This window comes from Gavialis gangeticus, unplaced genomic scaffold (genome assembly GCF_001723915.1).
Source record: "Gavialis gangeticus isolate Ggan-Ray unplaced genomic scaffold, GavGan_comp1, whole genome shotgun sequence".
Lineage (NCBI taxonomy): Eukaryota > Metazoa > Chordata > Crocodylia > Gavialidae > Gavialis > Gavialis gangeticus.
In genome coordinates, this window is record NW_017728964.1 from 5,658,083 (window position 1) to 5,674,806 (window position 16,724).

Genomic DNA, 16,724 nt, shown 5'->3' on the forward strand with positions numbered 1-16,724 from the left:
TACAGATGAGCCACAGAGCTAATGTGGAATAACTTTGTGGCTCGTTTACTCTATTATCATGTCTTAAATTGACTTGCACAGGTAGCTGGGTTAATATTTAAGATGCAATTAACCTGCTAATAGAGTCTTAAATGTGACGTGTCAGAGGCTTTGGATAGCACTTTCTGTGCAGGCTAAACTCCCTAGGGGTCAGTCCTGGGCCCCAGAGGTGTCCAAGGTCAGAATGGCACATGGGTGGCCTTAAGCCACTGGGGGATGAAGTCCAGGGCACAGCACAGATCCTCACTCTGTGAATTTGTAGTTCCCTCTAAAAATGTCCAATCTGTTCTTTTCCCTTCGGTGCTGTGCTGCATCAACAGGCTCTGTAAGGAAAAGTGGGCAAGAGGATAAAAATTAACACAAACTGTTTAGAAAATGTCAGTATGAAATATAAAATAACCAGCACTTAATGGGAAACAAAGACAGCTCCTCATGCTGTTGAAAATTAAAATGTCTTAACTAGAGCTTTACAGCTGGCTGCTCTAATGTTCCCTTTGAACTGCAGCCAGTCCAGACATCTAGCCCTTGCAGAAGGCTAGTTTCAGCTTGCAGAGGTTTGCATCTGACGTACACAGTGTACCATACCAGTGTCACTGGCAAGAGTGGGCAGCATGAATTTCCTCCTAAGGGCCAAGGTAGCATTTGTTTAAAGCAAAGGGTCAAAACCCAAGGTCTTCTGAGGGAAAACTCCAGCAGGGCTTATTGGCCAGGTTTTTTTATCTTGAGGAATTCTCTCTGAAAATCCATGGCTGTGCAGTGGTGAATGGGAAAGAAGTCAAAGGTCATACAGATTTCATTTCTAAGCTGTCTTGTCATAGGCATAGCTTTGTGCCCCTGAGGCTGGACTTGTCAAAAGCACTCACCCCTCCTGTAACTCTGGTTCCAGTGGAGTCAATGGGAGTTTGAACATTGCCTTCCACTAGTGGGAACAAAGCTGAGCACTTGTGCAGTTCCTTTTCCAAATCAAGGCTATTTTCCATATTTTGATACGACAGTGGTGAAGATTTGGAAAGGCTCAGTCCCTGCACTGAAAGGCCCTGTAAGAACTCTGCTGCAGTCGCTGAAGTTATTTCAGCTTCTTGCTGGGGTAGCAGAGAGAAAAATTTTGCCTTAGTCTTTTTAAAGTGGCAGATGGGGAAACCTTGTCCCACCTTGAGGTGTAAAAAGCCTCATTGAAAGTTCAAAGCAAATGCTGATTGGACAGAACTGAAACATTTTGTTGGAAAGCATTGATTTCATCAGAACATTTCATTTTGACTTTATCATTTTGCCTAATCTATATATTAATACACTAAGGAGCAGATGGTCAAAGAACATTTTAAGGTATTTGTGCTTACTATATGCTCACATATTCTATATCATTTTAAAGCTTATAGAGCAGTGATTCCCAGCTGGGGTACCATGAGATCCCATTAGGAGTGCCATGCCACCCAGGCCCTGTGTGAGGAAGTAAATGCTCTCCTCCCACATCTACTCCAGCCAAGCATGCAGCTGCTTCTCTGGGGACTGCTGCTGCTGCCTTCCTCTACCCTTCTCCACTCCCAAGTAACCTCTGTGCCAGCCCCTGTCCACACTCCCAGGAACATGCTGAGTGGGTGGGCAGGTGGACATATGGACAAAGCCATGTTTTGCAGCCTGGATTGTTCCCTCTACACCTTCCGTGCTAACCTGGGGATGGAGGGTAGTGCCATGGGGGTGGTCACCAGTGTCTGAGAAACAGCAGCATTTTTTTTAATGAAAATTTTTCATCTTCCAAGCGAAATCAGCCAAATCAATTCCAAATCTGTGAGTCAGTCAACAACCATAAGTGGCCCTGCTACCGGCAAACATCCTCCACCCCAAACCGGGGGCTTCAGATGTTTCCAAATCATTTGGCGGGCATCCCCAAGCCCAGAGGCTTAGGGTTCGGATGCCCCCAAGTTTTGCTTGCCCTCAGCCATATGGCCGCAGGGGCACACTAGGGAGGAGTCTCCCATTTCCATGAAGTGGGCATAAAGCCAAAATCTTCCCACTCGAACAGCAAGTGGGAGGTTAACTATACATTACGTCCGTGGGTACTACCCCTTGCCAGAAAAGTGGTTATCCCTACCTTAGTGGTCATGGTATATACCCACCTAAAAGATAAATTTCAATCAGCCTTCTAAAGGCTTAGCCTTTTTAGGTGCACCCTTAATGTCCTCTGTGGTTTGGCACAGAACAGGACATATAATATACACATCAATGTGCAGCCATCTCTACTTGTTTTTTGACATGCTTTAACTTGCACAATCCACATACCCTCTGCTTCACATCTTCACCAGAATAAGGGCCCTTCTTCTGGAACATTTTATGTGTGGAAATTGGTCCCTGTTGGAGAATGTTCTGCTGACTTGCAGTGCCCTTTAGAAAGGTGTTTCACTGCCAAAATGCAAGGTGGCAAGAAATCTTGTGGACTGTACAGTTTGATCTAAAGGCTCAAGACAGCTAAAAAGCTCATGTTCACCTCAGTGGTCTTTGGATCAGGCTCTGTGGGTTTGTCTGTTCAGTGTCACTGGTGTTCTCAGATACGGATGCTTCTGAGTACATCCCCCCCTAATGCTTGTGCATGAGCCAAACCTGGAAATATGGCAGTGAAGCCATTCTAATGGGGTGTCCTTTGGGGCTGCTTTTGTGACCTCTGTTGCCAGTGTGCTTGAGAGTATCTGGTGAGGAAATACCCCCAGACCAGCTTCACTGCTTCATTTCCCGGCTCAGCATGTGTGAGCAGGAGCAGGTACATGGGGTGGACTTGCAAGTGTCCCATGCTGGACACACCAAGATCATTGTGCAAAAATCCCCTTAGACTATAAAACAATCTCCCCTGTTCTTTGTGGGGACAGTGGAGTTGCTAAGCAGTTCTCAGATCTGGGATTGCCTGGAAGGCATCAAGCAAAAGGACTGTTGATTGCCCCATGTTAATCAATGAAATACATATGCTCTGACTCCTGAACTTACCTCTGTCCCAGCTTGTATTTTAGGTGGAGGCAGCTGGAAAAAGCTTTCAGTTTGGTGAACACAAATCTGTTAACTATCTGCCCAAATCCACCTCCTTTCATCCATAGCTATCCTTAAATAGCATCAGTTCAGACACTAATTGTACTCAAGTTACTGCTTGCCTGGACAATGCCCATTGCAGTTGCAGGCACATGATGGATTGCAGAGTGAAATTTAAGTGAATTAGGAAATGTAGTCACATAATTAAATAAAATAGGTGGTACAATTAGATCTACTTTGCATGAATGCAGTTCTGGACACAAGCTACAACCCTGGGGCAGTGGTTATGGAATGGCCTAGCTCATAAATAACAGAGTATACATTGATAAATGTGGGATGTTGACTACTGATCAAACTTCCAATGAATGTGAATGGAAATATTCCCACTGATTTGCCTCATCATTGGATTAGATATGTAGCATTATTTTTTTGTTTCCCATGTGTTATACTGTGCCATACAATTGAGATGGTCCTTTTTAGAGACAGGTTGAAGACACTAAGGTAAAATGTGAATGTCCTCCATCTCAGAATACTTGGTACTTGGAGTTATGGTTTTGTTCTGGACTTGATCTCTATTTTTATTGAAAAAGCTGATAGAAAAAAGAAGACTACAGACTCTTAATAGTGTTCTCTAGAATTTATTGTACAAATCTACAAAATTTCATAGATTGACCATCTTCCTATAAGTCTTTGGAAGCATCCTAGAGAAGCCAATAGAGAACATATTTCTCTATTACTTTTTATTAATTAAAAAAAACTTATAGAAGGGACATAGTTAGCTGTGTTAGTCTGAAGTCAGTCAAAAGAGAGGGCAGGGTGGAACCATAGAGACTAACTGGTTCAGAGAAGCATGAGCGTTCATGGGCAACAATCTACTTAATCAGAAGCTGTGCCAAAATACGTTGTTGCCTGTGAAAGGTCATGCCTTCTACCTAACCTATAGAAGGGTGATGTTTTAAAATTATATTCAGTAGGACTTTTCTATAAGGAGGGTTTAATTTTAATATTTATCCCATACTTTTAAGCAGGGAAGCTCCATTTTCAAATGTCTTAATTAGGATGGTCGGAGGAGGGGGGCAGGGGGCAGTAGGGCTATGAAAAACAGCACCATTTCATTTCGACTTCCATTTCACCATTTCAATGGGACAGTGTTTCATTTTGATGTTTCATTTCGTTTTGAAGCACTGTTCCATTTCGTTCCCTTGAAACTGTTTTGCTGTTTTGACGTTTCACCCATAGGCTATAATGGGGAAGCACAAAACAGCTATAACTTTGTCATTTTTTGGCATATTTGAATGGAAACAGCAGAGATGGTAGCTCCTGCTGAGGCCACCAAGCCTGCAAAGTTTCAAGGAGATATGTGCAGGGGTTTCTGGGAAACTTCACCTCAAGCTGCTGATAAGCAAAACTCTTGACGTATGACTTTGTGTGTGTGTGTTAAGGCGCGCCCTCACTGGTTCTAGGGCCTCTATATGACACGGTAGTGTGCCCCAATAAGGTCTTCTCCTTCCCTACAGCCTCAGTCCAGCCCACCACTTTAACAGAAGGTAATAACTTAGTAAGCTGCACAGTAGCACTAACAGCATTTCAGGCAGCCAAACTGTGACAGAGCCTTCCTTTCCTTTCCTTTCCTTTCTTTTCCTTTCCTTTCCTTTCCTTTCCTTTCCTCCAGGAGCTGCTTCTCCAGCAGCTGCCAGAGGACTCTCCCTGCCAGCCCCAGCCCTGGGGCCTAGATGTGCCCAGGGCCCTGCATCCTTCCGGTCAGGTGCTAGGGGTGTTGGTCTAAGGACATGGCACTGGCAGACAAGGTTCTTTGGGTCAATCTAATCCGGTATCTTTAAGTAGACCAACTGAAGAGTTACAGAAATATATCTTAGCAACGTTTCGGGTTGAAAAACCCTTTGTCAGGCTGAGGAAGCACCTGCAGTTTGTGTGTGTGTGTGTGTGTGTGTGCACGCACGCGCTTCAGGAGGTGAAGGACAGGCCGGAGGTGGGGGGATGTAGCAGTGCAGATAAAAGTGGAGTGGTACCTGGGGAGTCAGATGTCTGGCAGGTTGTAGTGTGTCATAAATCCAATGTCTATACTGAGTACATGAGTTTCTGTACCTACTACCTAGGAGGCTGATGAAGTGCAGTTCATAGGTTCGTCTGTGAAAAGTGGTTTGTAAATTCAAAGAAGCACTGAACCTAGCTAACCTCATCACCAAAAGCCAGCTCCCTACAGCCCAAAACCCAAATGGATCCAGGCCATGCCATGACAAGACATGCAAAACCTGCCAACAGTATCTCCAGTATGGAGATATCTTCACAATACAATACATATCTTCATCAGGGCACCAAGTGCCTCCTTCCCCATAGCCCCACTAAGTGCCCTGATGGAGATATATATTGTATTGTGAAGATATCTCCATACTGAAGATCCTGTTGGCAGGTTTTGCATGGAGACACCAAGAAATAACTATGGTTGGCAGGAAAATACACGGAGACACCAAGCAACAGCTGCGCACCAGAATGAGCGCACACCAAAAATCTATCAAAGATAAGAACAGAAATCACCTTTCTACAGTTTCTAAGGCCTGATCCTCAAAGGGAATTTACAAACCACTTTTCACAAATGAGCCTATGAACTGCATTTTATCAACCTCCTAGGTACAGAAACTCATGGACTTAATATAGACATTGGATTTATGACAGATTTACTTTTATTAGTAAATATTTAGGATTGGGAATCCAGAAAAAAGATGACAAAGCTGATAGGGAAATACAGATCACCTGAGCGAGGGACTAACAATAGAGGGATGGGGGTGAGGAGGGGAACGCAACTAGGTTACAGGAGATACAATGTTAGCCAACGACGCCCCCGCGGGGGTGGGGGGTGGGGAAAAGGGGAGGGAGGGGGTTCGCAACGCTGAGAGAGAAAGGAGATAGATGCACACAAACCCATTACAATGGTCCGCAATGGTGGAGGAAGTGGTTTGGAGGAAGTGCCTCAGTCCATATAGAGTCTCATCGCGGGGGTCCTCTTCAGGTGGAGCGGGGTCGTCAGTGGTCGAAGAATCCTCTCAGAGTGAAGTGAAGGGGGGGTGGTTCAGGCGGTCCCCTCCGGGTCCAGTCCAGTGGCGGCTCATCTGGTGGGGTCGGAGTACTGGCAGCGGCCCGTGATGTGTTCCACATAGATGTCACGGGACCAACGGATGGTGTTGGACACCATGAGGCAGCGCATCAGCTTGGTGTAGTGGCGGGAGATGAGGCAGGCACGCAGGACGCTCTCGTTGCTGGGGTCCCAGGCTCCGAGTGTTCCCACGATGAGCGTGTCAACCGTCACGACATACTACAACCTGACAGACATCTGACTTGCCAGGTACCTCTCCACTTTTACCTGCTACATCCCCCTTCCCCTCTCACCCCAGCCTGTCCCTCACCCCCATGATGCCTCCATTTCCATTTTCACTGACTGGCTTTCTTGCCTGCATTGAATGAAAGCTGGCATCCCAGGCAGCTAAGCTGAGCTCACTTGGAGCCTCACAACTCTACTGCAGCCAGCAAGCCTCAGGCCGGTCAAAGACATGACGGGTCTAGACTTTCCCTGGCTAGGACTGTGTGCATGTGTGTGGTGGCTGGAGGTTATGGTGCCTCCTACCCCGCTTTCACTAGGGTGATCTTTGGTCCTGGCATTTCCTGGGGCTGCTGCATCACTGGCAGTCCCACCAGGCCTCCCAACTCTGGCAGAGTGCAGTTTTAGTGGTCCTTATACATTCCCCATAGCCCCAGGCCATACCTTCAAGTTCATCCTGGCACGGGAGCTCAGCAGTGACATGGTTTTCTCCTGCAGGCTGGTGTTGCAGCGAGTGCCCCCTCCAGCTCTGATAGTGTGGCATTAAATGGTTTTAAAAAAATGAAAAAAGGAAATAGGTGTGGATGGAGTGGAGAGGATGGCATTCACTCCGTCTGCACCTGGAGCTTGGGAAACCCCAGCAGTGGGAGGTTCACCTTCAGGAACACCAGCTGCTCCACCAAGCCAGGATCCAAGCAGGTGTGGTGGGGTGTCAGTACACCCCCAGCAATGCTGAGCACCCTCTTGCTCGGCACACTGGTCGATGGACAAGACAGGTGTTTCCGAGCAACTGTGGCCAGATCTGGCCACATCTGGCTGCGGCTGGCCCAGTAGGCCAAGGGGTCGCACAGCAGTGGCTCCATGTTCTCGGTGATATAGGCATCCACCAAGGCCTGAGTGCTACCTTCCTGATGGTGGGGTCTGGTGCCTGTGGACCCCACTATGGAAGCCATGCCCTTGGTCCACATTGGCAGTGCCTGTGGTGGAGGAGGAGACTGGCTGGTGAATGGCATACTGGCATGGGACAGTGGATCCCCCTCTTCCATGGCCCCATGCCTCTGCCATTCTGTCTCCTTGACTCTCTTCACCAGCACCTCCATCCACTGATTCAGGCTTTGGCTGCTGTGTACGCTCCTCTTTACCCTTGGGTCACACATGGCAGCCAGCATGTGGACCGTATTGGACTGCAAGGGATCAAGCCATTTCCTGATGCCCTTCTTCAGCCGCCTCACCAGTGCTTGGACATCTGGTGACAACAGCTTGCCCCAACCAGGAACATGGATCCCCGGGAAGCTCTTTTGGCTCTGAAGTTCCCTCACTACAGGGATTACCTGAGGAGGGCATCACCAGCGCTGAGGGTCTTGGTGGCTTCAACGAAGGGCTTGAGGACCACCAAGATCTGGGAGATGGTATCCCACTCAGCTCTGTTAAGGGGCCTGCTGATCCCAATCTCTCTGAGCAAGGCTATCTCATGGATGGCCTTCTGTTGCTCCACCAATCTCTTGAGCATCAGGTACGTGAAGTTCCACTGAGTCTTCACATCCTGTGTGATTTTGTGCTGCGGGATGTTCAGTTCTGCCTGTTTGTCCTGCAGCATCTTGCCCTCTTTGATTCTCCGGTGGAAGTAGCCTGCCACCCTCCTGAATTTCAAAATGAGCTCGCTGGTGGTGCTGGCACTGTCACCAGCAGCCCTGTCCCCCTCTAAGGTGTCCCTGACAATGAGGTGGAACTTGTGTGTGACACAGCAGATGCTAACAAACTTGGCATCATGGACCACCTTGACCATATTGGCCTCATTGTCAGTGACCATGAACTTGTGGGTGAGCTTACCCTGCCCAACAAGCCACCCCTGCACCAAGCAGGGTGGTGCCTGCGGTGATGCATCAGCATCCCCGTGGTGCTTGTGTGTTTTGTTCCCTTGCCCCAGCTGGTTTTTGCTGAGCAGTGCAGGCAGATAGCATATGCGGGATCATCTGCTAGCTCAAAATGATCCCAGACCGCACTACCCGCTTGCTTCTGGGGTGCAGGTGAATGTGTAGATGCTGCAATTTCCCCCTCCTCAGCTGTCAGAGGCACAGTAACAGGAGGAGTGGACTCAGCTGAGCCGCTTTCCTCCACAGCTTCTACCTCAGCCTCCTCCAAAGTGCCTCCTGGGGAAGGAGACTTCCCCAGAAGTCTAGGGGCTCTAGGGGAAACTTGAGAGATGGGGAATCATTTGAGTTTGTGCTCCACGTCTCCCCCCAGAATTTCCTTTGCTATGGCACTCAAATCCAGCTCCAGCTCTTCCTCTGGCAGTGGAAGGCTCAGCATGGGAAGTGACATGGGGTGGAGGACACTGTCATGCTGCTACTGGTGCTGCTGCTTGTTGTCATAGTGGTGAGGCTTATGGCTGGTTCTCTTGGAGGGGATGCAGACTCAGACACAGGCAGTGGCACTGGCACTGCTCCCCTCCCCTTGCTGCCTGTAGAACTAGTGGAAGCCTGCTAGTAGTACCTGCTCACTGTAGCAAAGAGGCTGCATCTCAGTTTTGGGGGGGGACTTACAGCTCTCCCTCTACCCACTCTTCCACCCCTCCCTGAAGGCTTGCCAGCTGCCTTTCCAGCACGCTTCATGGTGTGTTTCATAGTGTCTTGTCTGTGCCTTGGTGTGCTGGAAAATCTGTCTCTTCTTCTGTAATGTTATCTATCTGATTTATGTAATATATGTAGATATGATAATTGTATGTATGTGTATTTATGTAATGTACTTTTGAAACATTTCAACTGCCGTTGTTTAGTTTTGAGGCTGTTTCGAAGTCCTTCATTTCATTTCGATTTTGCTGTTTTGAGCTCGAAACGAGTCGAAACAGCATTGAAATGAAACAGCTGGTGAAATTTCATATAGTCCTAGGGGGCAGTTCCATATTTGATTATCCAAACTTGTATTTCTACATGTAAGTTATTTACTTGTAGAAGTCACCTAATCTAGCCCTGCAAATGTGGGGTGTGGATGACATATTAATTTTTCCCACATTTAAAATTGCAAACTGGTTTATTGACACTTCAGGGTGTTGGGAGCTTTATGGTTCAGTATTAAGCAATGTTTACCCCATGCAGAGCACAATTTAATGGCTTAGGCACCATTTATGCCTTGTGTGTCAAATTCAGGCCTAAATGAAGCCTGTGGCAGCCAGTAGATCTAGGATTTCAACTTGTTTAAATGATAGGCTCCAAGTGGGCCCTGTGCACAAGGCTGTATTTAATTCTCACACCTGTAACTTGCTTTGCAGTTCTTAGAAGGAAGATACTAATTTAGGTGTAAGGTTATAGTGCTATTAAATTAAGGTATTAAATAATTGTGCTTTAGTATCCTAGCTTAATTTGGCCAAGGGGAAGGCAAGTGTATGACTACACAGAACCTGAGATTAGCCAGTTGCCTAGAATAAAATGTCTGTGAAATGAAAAGCTCATTATTTCCATACACCATTTTGGTCATCAGTACTGGATTATCAAAGGGAATCATCCTTAACTGATAAGTACATAGACTCAAACACAAAGTTGGCAGCAAAGTTTCCATTGTTTTTTTGACTACATAGCACTCATCAAAATATGAGGACATTGCCTCTGTTTCCCCAGCAATTACATTCTTGCTATTGTAGGTAAACATTAAATACACTGTGAAAACAAAGATAAGATAAGATAAACTGGGGTGGAGTGGCAGCTAAGCACTGACCCACAAACATCAAAAGACAAGGAAAGAGTCCAGTTATAGCTCTACTTTGGAGCCTTCATGTAGCTGAGGTATGAAGTCATGAAAATGAAATGAAAATGAACCATCTTTAAATGAAACCCTAATGGGAGCAAGACAGGAGTAACTGGCCACATTTACACATGCACTTTACTGCAGAGTAGACTAATTAGCTGCAGAGTAAAGTGTCACTGTCTTCACATGCAATGATATTAGGCTGCAGTAAACTAAATTACACCTCAGTAAGATAGCAGTGTCAGGGACAGTACTATATTATAGCAGGGTAATTAACTGTTTTTAAACGCACGTGTAGGTAGACGCTGACTGCGGCTACAACTTGCTCCCAGTCAGTCTAGCCAGCAGGAGGCCAGACTCCTGTCTGACGTCTAGCCATATGGCTTCACGTTTTCAGCACCTTCAGTGCCCCAGCCAGCCCCTCCACCGCCTGACACCACCACCTGAGGCAGAACAGGACAGGAGCAGCCCAGGTGTAAACTGCTCCCCCTCGACTCAAATTGCTGCTGTTCTTGGTGCACACGTAGATGCTGTCCCCAGGATTAGTTTAGTCTGGTTCAAACTGCTCCGGAGTGCGTTGCTTTGAATTGTATGTATGGACTATGACCTCATTATAACTAGCCAAGGTCAACTCTCCATCCCCTGTTTGTGAATTACCTGGATTAGTTGCACTGAGGTAGAAGTTAGCAAGAGGAGCCATGAGACAGAGCCTGGTAAAATTGTTTATATTAATACTAAATTCACCAAAATATGGAGTTTTGGAAGGACTGAAGCTTTCTGAAATTGAGTTGAATTTAGCCAATAGCTGTTGCTGAAACAACATTTAACTGTAGATGTGATTTCCTTGTAGTGAGGTTAAGTAAGCATTGGAGCAGCACTTGGAGAAGTGATGGACTCACCATTACTAGGAGGTTTCAGGCCAAACTAGAAATCTTTTTCATAGATACTCTTTAATTAAATATTAAATAGAAATTCTATATTGTGTGTGTGCAAGGGGTAGAGCTGGGCCATGATGGCTTCTTCTGGTCTTGAATCTCTTAGTACATTCTCTTCCACCATTTGCCATGGAGAAAAAAAGGAAGGTGTACAGTGCCCACAACCTACTTTTATCTCTGGATTAAGACAGTGACCATAATTCAGTCTCATACTTCAAGGATTTGGCCAGTCTGCTGTAGGATGAGGAAGATTTTTTATTTCCCCATGCAGTATTGGCCCAGTATATTCTGTGATTTTTTTTCCTTTTCTTTGAGGCACTGGAGATTGGCCAATGCTGGAGAAAAGATATCAGGTGTTGTTGAGCCAGTGTAGTGAGGTGGTATGGAGAACTGTCTTACTTGGATGCTGGTCTGGTATGTTGAATCACATACTCGGAGCCAAACTGATGGCCACATTTATTTTGGGAAATAATTTTCCTTCAGTTCAGATTGGCAGAGATCTGGGAGAATTTAATCTTCCTCTACAGCCTGGAGCTTGTATCTTCTGCTGAGATAATCTGGACATATTTCACGTAATCATTGCCAGGAACTTAGACATTGGTGAAACATCGGGTTTTTTTTCTGTTCTTGACCTCTGACACACAACTGCTTATTTTCCTGTGGATTAAAATGCTTTAGTTTAGTTCAGATTACTGGTTTCAGTACTGGGGCAACTGAGTGCAGTATAATGGCCTATGATATATGGGAGATGAGAATAAATGATCCAACGATTTATCTTAATCTTAAACTCGATAAAGCTCTCTGTGTTTTGTCTCCCCTTGGATTTCCCATAGGGATGGGGATCTCATTTGAGCTATCTAGATGTAAAACACACTTTTTTGCTGTGAACACATGGTCTCTGTTCCTCTCTGCCTCAGTTTCTCAGTGTATAAAATGGGAATAATACTACTAATCTCTTTTGTAAAGTACATTGAGACTTGCTGAAGTAATGCTCTAGCTAAAATATAGATGCTATTACTATTTTAATTCATCATTTATTGATAGCAGTGGAAGATGACTTAGGCCAATCCTGGGCACTTAAAAATCTCAGCTCCTCCTATAATGGGAGTAAATGGGGTGTCAGAATGGATGGGAGGATAGTGTTTGCAATTCACTGGGAAAGAAAAAGTGTTTTCTCCAATATGGTCCACCTACAATGGAAACTAAATGCATGCCTTTTAACTAGAGCCAGCTCACTTATATCTGTCAATCATGCTTTGTCATATCTTTGACTCTGATGTAAATAATCCCATGCATTTCTCTTGTGCTTTCTACCAAAACTAAAAAGTGCTCTGCAAACATTCATTCTCCCATCCCACCCCTCTTCGGGGTGGACATTATTTAATCCTATTCTACCTGTGTATGGCCCAGAGAAGACCTGCACAGATCTTTTTTTTTTTTTCCTGAGTTCAACATGGCTCCAGCCATGTTTAAAGTTTAGTAATTGCTTAGATGCTTAACTGGATTAGGGTCTTAAACAGGGACCTAGGAGCTGTTACTGAAATCAACAGGATTCAGTCCTGCAGGACCAAGCTTATGGTGAGATCCTTGCCTGTAGTAGCAGCTGCATGCAGTTTTGGGAGAGCAGGGGCCACAGTAATTGTTTCAAGTGTCTGTGGATTTCATAGTTTCATAGTTTCTAGGGTTGGAAGGGACCTGAGCAGATCATCTAGTCCGACCCCCTGCCATGGCAGGAAGAGCACTGGGGTCAAATGACCCCAGTAAGGTGGTCATCTAACCTCCTCTTAAAAACCCCCAGGGTGGGAGCCTGCACCACCTCACTTGGATTTGTGCCTAGCTTAAACAGTATCTGCTGGGCAACATTCCCTCTTCAATATTCTATATGCCTAGCTCTTTCTTTTCATTGTCTATTTTTGAACATTTTCCCCTTTCTTGTGAGGGCTCTGTCTTTGAGTCTTTAATGCATTCTCAGCATAGTTTTGCCAGAAGAGAAAATATCCAGAACATCTCATCTTAGCAGCCTGCTTTCTAGACTCTGTCTATAGTAACTCCCACTAGGTTGGAATTCTCTGCTGGAGCATTTTGACAGAGGCTATTATAAGGGAGCCTCTTCTCTTCAGAGCTCAGCCCAATGGCTCTGCTGGAATGCACTAATTGCTCTTGGAACAAAAGCTACTTATGTTCCTTTCGGACCACATGGCTCTGTGCTGATCCGTCAAAGGAATCCTGTATGAAAACCCCAGTGTTTCCCTCCGTATGCTCTGTACACACTTGTAGTGCACTTGCAAAAGATTTAGGCTTATCTTTTTTGTGCTTGTCCTGTTTATAAGGCCTATTCTTTGGCATGCAAAGAGATCATCTTCGTATGCCCATGAATCTGTCATGTGAGGCAAATTCCTGTCTTGGAGTATAGACAAATTTTCAAATGATGTGTATAATTTATTTGAGTAAGGCTTTGGGGTGGATCTGCTTCTGTAGGGGGTTTGCAATAGGCCTGTGCGAAGCAGCTAGTATTTGCTTCGGATTCAGCCAATTCAGGGGACAGTGATTCGATTCAGCCATTCAAATCACTGCCCCAAATCAATTTGGCTAGATCTAGTTAAGAGATTCAGCTGCTGCAGAATCAGCCAAATCTCCAAATCACACAGGCCCCGTTCCCTGCCCGCTCTTAATGGCTGCTCCACCTGGCCCCAGCTCTTGGCTCTTTGGAAAAAAAAAAAAAGCCGGCTCCTGCCCAGTGGGGGATGATCCCCACTGCCCCATGCCATGTGGGGGGGCTCTGTCACGAGCCCCCTGACCTTCGCCCATTCTCCCAGCCCCCCACAGCTGCCCTGTCTGCCCCAGCTCCCGACCCTGTAAAAAACAGAAAACAAAAAAACCCCGAACTCATCGGCTCCTGCCCAGTGGGGGAGGCGATCCCCACTACCCATAACTGTCCCTTGCTCCATGAGTCCCCAGATGTCCTGAGGCCACTGCAGCAGCTAGTGAGTGCAGGGTTTTGTCTTAATTTTTTTAAAGGGCCAGGAGCTGGGGTGGGCAGGGCAGCCATGGGGGGGCTGGGAGAGTAGGCGGGGGTCGGGGGGCACTAGGGAAGCAGGCAGGGGATGGGGCTTGGCAGGGGTCCCCCCATGGTCCCCTCCCCCATCCCTTACTTACCAGCATGGAGTCCAGGTCCAGCTCCCTGCTGCAGTGAGTGGGGACTGCCCGAATCACCAAAGCTCTGCGAATCTTTTACGAATTGATTCGGAGAGCTTTGAATTGATTTGGACCTTTTAATTGGTCCCAGATACAATTCGGATTAAGAGGTTCAGCCACCAAATCGGGCTGAATCTCCTCCGAATCGAATCACCATCTGAAGCTTTGCACAGCCCTAGTTTTCAATATTCTATCAAAACCTGAACCTGCGGGGATTTCCCTTTTCCTTTTAAGGGAATTCCATTCTCTCCTGGCTTGAAGCATGGCATGTGCAATCTCAAGTGTGCCGATTTCTTTTTGGGAAAATTTAGAATTTGGCAAATTTTTCTTTTTGGAAAAGATTCGGAGAGCTTTGAATTGATTCAGACCTCTTAATTGGTCCCCTGATTTGATTCGGATTTGGTCACTGAATTGGGCCGAATTGCCTCTGAATTGAATCACCATCCAAAGATTTGCACAGCCCTATTCAGAACCACTGTTTTATGCTGTGTTTCTAAAAGGCACACCAGAGACAGCAGGGGACTCCCCTCGGGCTCCTTGAACTGCTTTATGGGTAAGCCTGGAAGCACTACCTCTTACTAAGTTTGTCCAACACCAGTGTGATAGGCTGCTACTTGTAACTTTTTTATGCTTTTTTTGTTGCTTCCTTGTTGGCAGCTGGCCCTTGCTCAGCTGCCTGCCCCTGATTGCAAGTTTTGCCCTGTTGCCTTTCTCTTCTTAAAGTAACAGGAGCCCCTGGCTTCCTTTTACACCATGCACCTATCATTTAAATAAGAAACACCCTTGGAGTTAATTGCTTTGTTCTTATGATTTCCAAGATGCAAGCCACAGAAGGTCACCAGCCTTTCATCACTATCTGTTTCACCACTGGTAAGCTTAGATCCTGTTTCCAAATAGCTCCTGCTTTTGGGAATGTTTGATCATATCTGCCCAGGTTGGGCATCTCTTTAGTAATAATCAAACAAAGTGCATCCTCTCAATCCTCAGCCTGTACTGCTCTCTCCCTATGCCTGTTGTCTTTATTCACTTGCTGTTGGTGATCTTCCTTTCTCTCTGTCTTCCTCCATCCTGGTAGGGGCCTAAAGCCAATGGGAATTACTTGCACACTGTGGGATAGGTCTAGAATATGCCTTGTTGCCAAGTGTGGCTAGTAAGGGAGTGCTGTCTACTGGATGGGGCACCATTCTGCGAACCAAAAGAGCAGCAGCTCAGTCCTGGCTCTGCTGCTGACCTATTAAGGAACCTCAACAAATTGCTTTTCCTGTCTGTGCTTGTCTTATTAAGGGTTTGAACAAGACCTAACACAGGGCCTCTAGGCAATAGTAATTGGCTTCTTATTTGCTGTAATGGGTCAGGCACACCTGTTCTGCTGTATAACAATCCTTAATAGTATAAGGAGTGCTTAAAAAATCCAAGTGGGGGAGGAAGGGGGCATGCAGTTGTCTGGTACTCAAACCAAAACTGTATTTATATACATGCCAGTTTATTTGTCTTTGGTCCATTTGTCACTTATCTCTTCTGCCTGGTTTCCTGTGCACAGGCGTTTCCAGTTAATGGCATGAGAATTCCCACTGATGCTGATAACAGCAGTTCCTTGGAGCCACCCAGCTTTCCACACTCAAATGCAGAGGTGTCCAGTCCTTTGGGCAGCACTGTGCCCATTATCTCTGCTTCTCTACTTCTTTTTCAAGCCTTCTAAACCTCTTTGGTCTGCAGCCTTGTGCTGGGGACCACTTAAGAACCTGCTTTCTCTTGAGATTCCCAGCATTTCCTGCCATAAGTAGGGCTGAAAATATCACAAAAGCAGCGTTTCCTGGCTGTTTTGGGACACTGCTACTTCCTTCTGGATGTGTAGAGACAACACAGAACAAAGGCAAAAGAGAGCAGAGAATTGTCTAGTGATTCTGAAACTTATCTGTCATTTTGGAGTTACCAATGGAAGTCTCTTTTCTGCCACAGACTTCCTGTGTGCCCATGGACATAACATTTAGTCTCCTTGGGCATTTATAGATATGCTTTGCGAGGCAGGTGGGGGGAGCGCTTTAATTAGTGCAGCTCGGAGAGCCATGCTAATTAAAAGCAGCTGGAGCATCACATGTGTCAGTGTCCATGCACTGAAAAATGGCAGCAGAGCACTTCAAACTAAAGCTCATTTGATGATCTTTAGTTCAAAGTGCCCCACCACCATTTTTTAGTGCAAGGGCCCTGATACATGTAACGCTGGAGTCTGCTGGAGTGCGGTAATTACCGTGCTCCAGCAGACTTGATTAATCAAGTCTGCTCTGACACGCTGTAATTACAGTGCATCGGAGCAGCCTCCCCGCTTGTGTATAGGAGCCCCTTAGATCTAGATCCCCATATGTAAAAAAGGCTTTTGTGCTGGCCCACTTTGCAGGGCTTTAGTCATGGTAAATACAGTAAAGTCTGAGAAGTGCTTATAAGGCCATGTAATACCTAGGGGTCAGTTT